The following is an 11,349-nucleotide window of genomic DNA, read 5'->3' as shown; positions in this document are numbered from 1 at the left end:
TGTTGGAAAAGCATTCCAGGGGAAGCTGGTTGAGAGAATGCCAAGAGTGTGCAAAGCTGTCATCAAGGCAAAAGGTGGCTACTTTAAAGAATCTCAAATATAAAATATATTGTTTAACACTTTTTTGGTAACTATGTGATTCCATATGTCTTATTTCATAGTTTTGGTGTCTTCACTATTATTCTACAATGAATAGTACAAATAAAGAAAAACCCTTGAATGAGTAGGTGTGTCCAAACGTTTGACTGGTACTGTATATACTGTATTCTATTCTACTATATTTTAGTCAATGCCCCTCCGACATTACTCGTCCTAATATTTAGATATTTTTTAATTCCATTCTTTTACTTTTACATTTGTGACAATTGTTGTGAAATGTTAGATCCTACTGCACTGTTGGAGCAAGGAACACAAACATTTCACTACACCCGCAATAACATCTGATAAATATGTGTATGACCAATCAAATTTGATTTGATTTTGTTGCTACCCCCCCTCTGTTTCTCTCGCTCCTTCTCTCTCCTTCTCGCTCTCTCTTGCTACCCTCCCTCTCTCTTTTGCAACCCCTCCACTCTCTCTCTCTCGCCCCCCCCCCTCTCTCTCTCTCACTCTCTCACGGAATGTCACTTTAACAACATAGTCAGTCCCCCTAGTTCCATGAAGGCTACAGCAGACCCCTTGCATAGATCACTGTAATAGAGGACTGACACTTTCATGTCCTTCAATTTATTCATATTCTATATGGAACACATTCTATTCCATATAGGAATTACAGGGGCTTGGAGAGCTGTCAGACTTTTATCTGAAGGTTTCCAATTTGAGACCTGTCTTGAATTTTTAGCTATGCTGGTAATATTGTTGTCTATGACAAAGCACAGAGATTTGATCCTTTTTGTGATATTCAATGCTTATTTGAGCATATTTATACACAATACAAACCTTATTTTACTCTTTCAGTGTCCAACTGGGGTGAAATATTAAATAATGATTTCAGTAGAATCACTGTGTTGTTTCCTTTCTAATTAATACGGAAGAACATAAGGTCAGAATTTGGTCTACCTCTAAACAGAATACATTACAAATGAACAGACATAACATTACAAATGAACAGGCATAACATTCAGTAACAGCTATAAGGGTTATCCCTCCCTCATGCTGAAAGAGAAACCCCCTCATGCTGAAAGGGAAACCCCCCTCATGCTGAAAGAGAAGCCCCCCTCATGCTGAAAGATAAACCCCCCTCATGCTGAAAGATAAACCCCCCTCATGCTGAAAGTGAAGCCCCCCTCATGCTGAAAGAGAAGCCCCCCTCATGCTGAAAGAGAAACCCCCCTCATGCTGAAAGAGAAACCCCCTTCATGCTGAAAGAGAAACCCCCCTCATGCTGAAAGAGAAACCCCTCATGCTGAAAGATAACCCCCCCTCATGCTGAAAGATAAGCCCCCCTCATGCTGAAAGATAAGCCCCCCTCATGCTGAAAGAGAAACCCCCCTCATGCTGAAAGAGAAACCCCTCATGCTGAAAGATAACCCCCCCTCATGCTGAAAGAGAAACCCCCCCTCATGCTGAAAGAGAAACCCCCTCATGCTGAAAGATAACCCCCCCTCATGCTGAAAGAGAAACCCCCCTCATGCTGAAAGAGAAATCCCCCTCATGCTGAAAGAGAAACCCCCTCATGCTGAAAGATAACCCCCCCTCATGCTGAAAGATAAACCCCCCTCATGTTGAAAGAGAAACCCCCCTCATGCTGAAAGAGAAACCCCCCTCATGCTGAAAGATAAGCCCCCCTCATGCTGAAAGATAAACCCCCCTCATGCTGAAAGATAAACCCCCCTCATGCTGAAAGAGAAACCCCCCTCATGCTGAAAGAGAAGCCCCCCTCATGCTGAAAGAGAAACCCCCCTCATGCTGAAAGAGAAACCCCCCTCATGCTGAAAGAGAAGCCCCCCCTTATGCTGAAAGAGAAACCCCCTCATGTTGAAAGAGAAACCCCCCTCATGCTGAAAGAGAAGCCCCCCTCATGCTGAAAGGGTAAACCAGAGCTTTTATGAAAACTCCATCATGCATAACCATAATCACAAACTTCCATAATATCAAATAAAAGTTTGATGATTGGTTATGATTTTCAGGAAATAATAAAACCGGTATAAAGCATCATGATATAATGGCCCAGTTTAATACAAGAAAAACAATACCCGGAGGCATTTCTCATATCCTATGACAGAGCTGGGGGCTAGACAGATGTGACAGCACAGAGTGTGTGTCCCAAATAGTACCCTATTCCTTATGTAGTGCATTACTTTTGACTAGAACCCTGACGGGCATGGTCAAAAGTACTGCATTAAATAAGGAATAGGGTACCATTTGGAATGCAAAGGGAGGTGTCAGTTCTGGAATGACAGCCTCTTTACCTCTGAGTTCTAAAGATTCTCAAGGTTCAGTGAGCGACCATTAGCCAATAGCCAATCATTGTACAGACAGGTGCAATGGTCAGGGAACTCTGACTTTCAACCAAACTTCACTGGAGCCTTCACAGCCGGTCCCAATTTGCTTCCTGGCCCAAATCCTTCAATGTTTGCAGATATGATGGGTCTGGATAGGTATAATGTAACGGCTCTCGTTGGTGGTAGAAGTAGACCAAGGCGCTGGGTGGTAAATGTTCATGATGCGTTTATTCAAGAAACACTAAAACAAAATAACCACAGCAACAAAACGAAAGCGAACAGTTCTGTCAGGCACAGACACTAAACAGAAAATAAGATCCCACAAACTCAGGTGGAAAACAGGCTGCCTAAGTATGATTCCCAATCAGAGACAACGCTATACAGCTGCCTCTGATTGGGAACCACACTCGGCCCAAAAACAAAGAAACAGAAAACATAGAATTTCCCACCCGTGTCACACCCTGATCTAACCAACCATAGAGACTAATGGGCATCTACTCTCGGTGGAGGCTCCGGTGTGGGACGCAGACCCCGCTCCGCTTGAGGTTCCCCCCCCTTCGATGGCGCCTCTGGTGCAGGGATCATTGCCGGGGCCTCCGGACCGTAGATCGTCATCAGGGACTCCAGACTAGGAACCCCCCCTGTCAGCTCCGGACCGGGGACCGTCGCTGGAGGCTCCGGACCGGGGACCGTCGCTGGAGGCTCCGGACCGGGGACCGTCACTGGAGGTTCCGGACTGCCAACCGTCGCTAGATGCTCCGGACCGCTGACCGTCGCTGGAGGCTCCGGACTGGTGACCGTCGCTGGAGGCTCCGGACTGCAGACTGTCGCTGGAGGCTCCGGGCCATGGATCGTCCCTGGAGGCTCCGGGCCATGGATCTTCACTGGAGGCTTCGGGCCATGGATCGTCACTGCAGGCTTCGGGCCATGGATCATCACTGGAGGCTTCGTGCCATGGATCATCACTGGAGGCTTCGTGCCATGGATCATCACTGGAGGCTTCGTGCCATGGATCATCACTGCAGGCTCCGGGCCATGGATCATCACTGCAGGCTCCGGGCCATGGATCATCACTGCAGGCTTCGTGCCATGGATCATCACTGGAGGCTTGGTGCATGGAGCCGGCACAGGGCGTACCAGGCCGGGGAGACGCACTGGAGACTGGGTGCGTGGAGCTGGCACAGGGCGTACCAGGCTGGAGAGACGCACTGAAGGCCGCGTGCGCGGAGCTGGCACAGGATATACTGGGCCGTGGAGGCGCACTGGAGGTCTGGAGCATAGGGCTGGCACAATCCGTCCTGGCTGGATGTTCACTTTAGCCCGGCAATTGCGGGGCGCCGGCACAGGAGGCACTGGGCTGTGAAGGCGCACTGGCGACACAGTGCATAGAACCGGCCCAGGATATCCTGGACCGAGGAGACGTATTGGAGACCAGGAGCGCTGAGCCGGCACAACCCGTCCTGGCTGAATGCCCACTCTTGCCCGGCAAATGCGAGGAGCCGGCCACGAGCGCACCGGGCTGTGAATGCACACTGGAGATACAGTGCGTATCACCGCATAACACGGTGCCTGACCAGTCACACGCTCCCCACGGTAAGCACGGGGAGTTGGCTCAGGTCTAAACCCTGACTCCGCCAATCTCCCCGTGTACCCCTCCAAATTGTTGGGGGGGAGCTGCCTCTCGGGCTTCCGTCGTTGCCGTGACTCCCGGTCTCGTCGCCGATCCTCCCTCGCTGCTTCGACCTGTTCCCATGGGAGGCGATCCCTTCCGGCCAGGATCTCCTCCCACATCCAGGATCCTTTGCCGTCCAGGATGTCCTCCCATGTCCACTCCTCCTGGCCACGCTGCTTGGTCTGTTTTTGGTGGGATCTTCTGTAACGGCTCTCGTTGGTGGTAGAAGTAGACCAAGGCGCAGCGTGGTAAATGTTCATGATGCGTTTATTCAAGAAACACTAAAAGAAAATAACTACAGCAACAAAACGAAAGCGAACAGTTCTGTCAGGCACAGACACTAAACAGAAAATAAGATCCCACAAACTCAGGTGGAAAACAGGCTGCCTAAGTTTGATTCCCAATCAGAGACAATGATATACAGCTGCCTCTGATTGGGAACCACACTCGGCCCAAAAACAAAGAAACAGAAAACATAGAATTTCCCACCCGTGTCACACCCTGATCTAACCAACCATAGAGAATAATAAGGATCTCTAAGGTCAGGGCGTGACAGTACCCCCCCCAAAAGGTGAGGACTTAAGACAACCTAAGAATAGTCATTAACTAGGGGCTCGATTCAAAACCGTATCGCAGAAGTTCCGTGTTATAGTGTGATTTCAATCTAAAGGTACTTACATACGCAGCATGTACTGTGAATGCAGTCTCTGCTAACATGGGAACATTACCTTTAAATTGTGAATAATATAAGGCATAACTTAAGGGATACGGATTGAATCGAGCCCTACATCTAGGGAAAGCATAAACTTATAGTCAGCATATAAGATAGAGAAAACACAAAACAACAGACCTTGAATGGAAAGCAAACTAGAGCTGCTGTCTCGATCCAGAAATAATAAAGAGAAATTATTGGGCTGAAATAAGAAGTCATTTTCTGTTACCTCATTGTTCAGTCCCCCCCCCCCGCCTCTCTCTCTCTCTCTCTGTCCCTGTCCCTCCCCCCTTCTCTCTCTCTCTCTTTCCTTGTCTCTGCCCCCTCTCTCTTTCTCTCTCCCTCCCTCTCCCTCTCCCTCTCACCCTGTCCCTCCCCCCTCTCCTTCTCCCTGCCCCCCTCTCTCTCTCAAAACCTCCCTCCCTCTCCCTGTCCCTGCCCCCCCATCTCTCTCTCTCTCTCTCCCTCCTTCCCTGTACCTGTCCCCCCGCTCTCTCTCTCTCTCTCTCGCTGTCCCTCCCCCTCCTCTCTCTCTCTCTCTCTCTCTCTCTCTCTCTCTCTCTCTTTCCTTGTCTCTGCCCCCTCTCTCTTTCTCTCTCCCTCCCTCTCTCCCTGTCCCTCCCCCTCTCCCTTTCCCTGCCCCCCTCTCTCAAACCTCCCTCCCTCCCTTTACCTGTAACCCCCTCTCTCTCTCTCACCTTATTGTTCAGAACTACAGCCTTTCAGCCCATATAGGATCCCAGAAGGGCCACTAGTATGCTTGAGTTCCAAATGGAACACAATTCCCTGTATGGTGCAATACTGTTGACCAGGGACTTATGGGTCCAAGTCAAAAATTAGTGCACTATCAAGGGAATAGGGTTTCATTTGGGATGAACACTATATTTCTGTCTCCTGGTTCAACCATCTTCAGTGTAGCCCGATTATTTATATTACAAAAGCTTTGTTTTGGTCATTTGATTCAGATGATAATTTTCAATTGTCAAGGAGGAGAGATGGTTTCAGTCACAGCTCTCTGTGATGAACAGCTAAAAGCATGTTGATACCCGTAACACGGTCTGCAATACAGAGCGGTCCCTCCACATGTGTAGAATAACATATGAGTTTGACATAGAGGGCATGTTTTGGGTACATCTTAACACTGCACCAGGCAAGCTCAATCAACAGCAGAAAACAAACCCTTTCTGAACACAGGTGTGATCAGGATGTGAGACTGGAGAAAGAGCATCAAGGAAAAGAGGAAGTCACTAGGAGCCTTTTCTCTCGCCTTGTCCACTCTGTCTGTCTAGTGATTATGAAGAGGAGCTCATTGAATATGTATATGATGAGAGAGAGCAGAGCGGAGCAGAGCAGAGCACAGCCATGGCAGGATCTGGGTCAGGTTGATGAGCCCTCCTTGTTTGGTGAAGCAGGATGTTAGTGTGTGTGTGTGTGTGTGTGTGTGTGTGTGTGTGTGTGTGTGTGTGTGTGTGTGTGTGTGTGTGTGTGTGTGTGTGTGTGTGTGTGTGTGTGTGTGTGTGTGTGTGTGTGTGTGTCACGTGTGTGTCTGTGTGTGTGTATCTGTGTGTGTGTGTGTCACGTGTGTGTGTCACGTGTGTGTGTGTCACAAGTCCTCTCTATTCCTTGTGAGAAGAAACGCTGATCTGAGATCACAGCCCACAACCTTTCTTTCTAGACTGGCGTACCCCGTCTTTATTATTCATAAACCATCCATTCTAGCTGAAGAGAGCATATAACCACTCTTCTTCGAGGACCACATGTCTATTTCGTGTTTTCATTGTCTATGACATAGAATTTATGAATTCAAATTCATTGATTGGTTAGACTTCTATTCTACTTATTGTTAGCTGAAACCATTTTGACCTCTTCTCATTCGTATTCTTGAAGTGTAGCTCTCTCTCTCTCTCTCTCTCTCTCCCTCTCTCTCTCTCTCTCTCTCTCTCTCTCTCCTGCTCTCTCTCTCTCTCTCTCTCTCCCTCTCTCCCTCTCTCTCTCTCTCTCTCTCTCTCTCTCTCTCTCTCTCTCTCTCTCTCTCTCTCTCTCTCTCTCCGGCTCTCCTGCTCTCTCTCGCTCTCTCCTGCTCTCTCTCTCTCTCTCTCTCTCTCGCTCTCTCTTTCTCCGGCTCTCCTGCTCTCTCTCTCTCTCTCTCTCAGGCACGCACGCACGCACACAATGTTGTTGTATCTGGATAAACATAGGACCATGTCTATCAGCACCATCTTGTTAAGAGTATAATATAAACTATAACTGCTGTGATTGCAGTGTTTGCTGTCTGTTGAAACACTTTGACATATCAAATTGCAATCACTGTTAATAACACTGAAGATTGGTCCTATTCCCCTTTATTGGTTCCCCTCTGAATAAATCCATCTCAGTCTGATAAGAAATGTTTATCATGACCAAGTGACAAATGGTAACCAACGATTGGAGACTCTCAATGGAGACTTTGTTGTCCTCCGATCTCCTCCAGAAATTCCCAAAATGGCACCCAATTCCATATATAGGGAATACACCTTGGGCCAGAGCTCTATGGGCCCTTGTCAGAAGTAGTACACTAGGGAATAGGGTGGCATTCGGGACGCACCCTATGATTTCTGGCTCAGGGTGCAACAACAACATTCAGCAGCATCTCCCGGCTTCTCTCTGACATTCTGAGAAGGAAACGGATGAGAGAGGAGATGACGAATCAAGGAAGATCATTTTGAGATTTGCCCATAATCTGTGTTTGGGCTCGGGATTTTAAATAAGAGCTTGGTCCCAGCCAAAGAGCCAATGGCGAGGTCTTATTGCCAGCCCATCAATTTAAACACCTGTAATCAATGAATAACTAATACCACCGTCAATATCATCCACAAAACATCTCTTAACCCTTGGTCTAAAGTACCAAGGTAGTATCAAGGTCACTACATCAAATTCATTATTCAACATGTTGAATGGCTCTCATATGGACCGGGCCAGCCTCTGGGGAGACTCAGGACCAGTCACAGATTATTATATCTCTATGGAGACAACCAATTGACAGAATGATCAACACAGTTTGTGTTTGAGATTGACTACATTGCAGTCGCACTGCGCAGAATCACTAATCACCATCCATTTCATATTAAAAGTTATTGCTTTTAGTCTAGGACCAAGCTTAGTCTGTGTCCAGGAAACAGACACATTTTTGCGAATCTGAGCAGACACTAAAATATATCTTTATCACTAGGCTTTGTAAGTCCAGACCAGCTCCTTGAAGTACAGTCACAAGAGGGAAATTCTGAGACTCAGACAGTAAACCATTTTTCTTAAAACGTTTTCTAACTGCCTAACTTTGACATATGCAACATTTTCATAGAAAAGGGAGAAAACGGGGCCATTGAAGGATGAATGAAAAGGACCTTTATTTTAAAAAAACTCGCCCGTATCTTCAAAAAGTCTTCTGGTTCCTCCCACACAGCAGAAAGTCAAAATGTCAGACAGACACTACAAACAAACAAACAAATCTCAGACAAATATAAATAATAAGAGATTGTTCTCCTCCACAGAATCAACAACATTTATATATGTGTGTATATGTATGCAGTGCCTTCAGAAAGTATTCACACCCCTTTGACTTTGTTGTAGTGTTACAAAATGGATGTACAAATTGTCACGGCCCCTCCTCTGCAGTGCAGGGGCGGTTCCTCCTGCAGGCAGAGGAGGGTCGTTAGTGATTGGAGCTGGCGTGATTGGAGCCACCTGGGCTCAGGGTATTTAAACCTGCTGTTTCACTAACCTCTCTCTCTCTCCCTGCTCCTCGAGGTATGATCCTGTTTTGTTTGTTCCTTTGTAGGTTTATTTAGTTTCCACTCAGTCATGTTCCCACACACAGATTCATGCATCCATGCACCTTACATACACCCTACATTATGACATTTCCACACCTCATTCCTTTTTCTTTGTTTAAAGTTAATAGTTTTTGTTTACAATAAAGAACCTTTTGATTGGCCTATACCTGTTATTGATGTCCCCTCATTTTTGCCACAGGCTATGAGCCGGCCTGTGACAAAATTGATTTTATTGTCATTGTTTTGTCAATGATCCACTCAAAAGACTAATGTGAAACTGGAAGAAAAATAGGCTCTATGCATTATACCGCCTCCAACGTTCTAATTTACTTCCGACCGGGTTGATGACTTCCGGAGCGAGTTCTGCTATTGTTTTTATCATTAGCTTACTAGCTATCGTCGATGCATTTCTGACTGAAATAGTTCGCAATGACTACATTTAAATTACAGCCCCGCGAAGGAGGTGCTAATGAACATTGTTCAGTGCATCTATGTTCAGTTTCTTCCAAATGTAATGGTATTGTGAGCTTCCATAGTTTCCCGGTCGATGTAGAGCTCAGAAAAAGGTGGTTGGTGGCAGTACGTCATGACAACTTTACTGTCCCCAAACACGCAAAGGTGTGTAGTACACATTTTGTCGTAAGTGACTTTGTTGAGAGAAATTGGGGGGCGACAATACCTAAAAAGAGGTGTTGTTCCTACTGTCTTTGCGTGGAACTTGCACATTCAAAAGAGACCTATCTCTAAGGCCTTGAGGTGGAACTGCTCCTGATGGCTAAGGATGTAAGCACACTGGGAAGACTGAAGCCTGTAGCCATCTAATGGAAGTATTGGTGGAGAAGGGGCATCGGCAATCTTCACAATTTCATGGGTCTTTGGCTGTGGAAGCTGATAGGACAGAACCCTGCCGGCTTGCACTGGTCCAAAGGCGGACTCAACCAGGGGCACGTCAGCTGACATTTCCATTGTTGTCACAAGAGGGGCAGTAAGTGGAGAAAAGTTGGCATACGTTTCTGAGATGCAGAGAAGATCCATGTCAGGCTTTCCATGTCAGGCTTTGCACTCCATTGAGTGCTTTGTAGAGAACTTCTGCAAAACATTTAAAAACTTTAACATCAGGTTGGAGAGATTACTATGACACAGACTCATGTAACTTTTCCAGAAACAGCACAAGCCTGAAAGTTCAAATAAAATGAATTAAAATATACAGATATATAGATGATATATTTCCCCCCAGTCTTTGTCCCAAACATTTGTCATTACATCGTAAAGACACCACTGTTTAGGCTTATCATCTGGATATAAAAACAATCACAAGAAAATGTTTTCTAAAATGTTTCCATTCTAGGAACCTCCAACTTACCTTATTCCATCAGCACACGAGTTAGTAGGTTTATGGAACTCTATCCCATCAATCGGACCTGGCTTCACACCCTAATTAACAAGGATTTTCTGTTACATAGGCTGAATACTTTTCAGGTGCATTATTTAATGGATATTGATAGACTCACAAGTGTTCTTGGCTTGTGCCAATGCTGTTCTGTGTCGGTGCAGCTGTGAACTGGTGGTGCAGCAGGAATGTTTAGTTGAGAGTAGTCCGCTGTCTGGTAAAGAAGGGCCACCAGATGATTGCACATAGCACTTCCTGCAACACAGGAGCAGTGGATTTGGACCACGATCACTGGTACGGAGTGCTTTAACACCATTTGTGAAGATATATACATCTTGAACCCCTTTTCATTCTTGCTAGCTGGAGTCTCAGAGGCTGATTTAACAATTCGATGTACATCATTAATATTAATTTGAGGCAGGTCCTGAAGACACCTAGTAAAAAACTGCGACATAGTGGTAGTAACGTTATATCGTTGATAACAACTAGACTGGCCGGAAATTGCCACACCGGCAGAAGTGTGTTTAGAACGTTCGATCATGGAATGTGCATAAGGGCTATTGTACCATTTGTAAAATATATATATAGATATACCAGTCAAAAGTTTGGACACCTACTTATTCCAAGGTTTTTCTTTATTATTACTATTTTCTACATTGTAAAATAATAGTGAAGGCATCAAAACCATGAAATAACACATACGGAATCATGTAGTAACCAAAAAAGTATATAATATATTTTATATTCTTCAAAGTAGCCACACTTTGTCTTAATGACAGCTTTGCACACTCTTGGCATTCTCTCAACCAGCAGTTGAGTAAACTACTATAGTAAACTACTTTTGACCAGGGCCCATATTTTTAACCAGAGCCCATAGTTTTAACCAGAGCCCATAGTTTTAACCAGAGCCCTATGGTCTCTGTTCAGAATTAGTGCAGTATGGTACCATTTGAGACACATCCTTTAATTATCTGTTGCAGCATGTTTAGTGCCTCTAACACCTACCATAAGCAGCTAGCTAATCAGGTTAAGCGGGATACCTAGTCAGTTGCACAACTGAATGGATTCAACTGAATGGATTCAACTGAATGGATTCAACTGAAATGTGTCATCCGCATTTAACCCAACCCCTCTGAATCATAATCAACATCCATTCTTCGGCATCCATTCTTCGGCACCCAGGGAACACTGCCTTGCTCAGGGGCAGAACTATTTTTACCTTGTCAGCTCGGGGATTCGATCCAGCAAACTTTCGGTTACTGGCCCAACACTCTAACCTGCCACCCCTAATTATTTCACCTCAGGATGCTAACCAAACCAAT

The sequence above is a fragment of the Salmo salar genome, chromosome ssa13 (genome assembly GCF_905237065.1).
Source record: "Salmo salar chromosome ssa13, Ssal_v3.1, whole genome shotgun sequence".
NCBI lineage: Eukaryota > Metazoa > Chordata > Actinopteri > Salmoniformes > Salmonidae > Salmo > Salmo salar.
The sequence above is the reverse complement of the archived record's forward strand: the minus strand, read 5'-3'. Positions refer to the sequence as shown.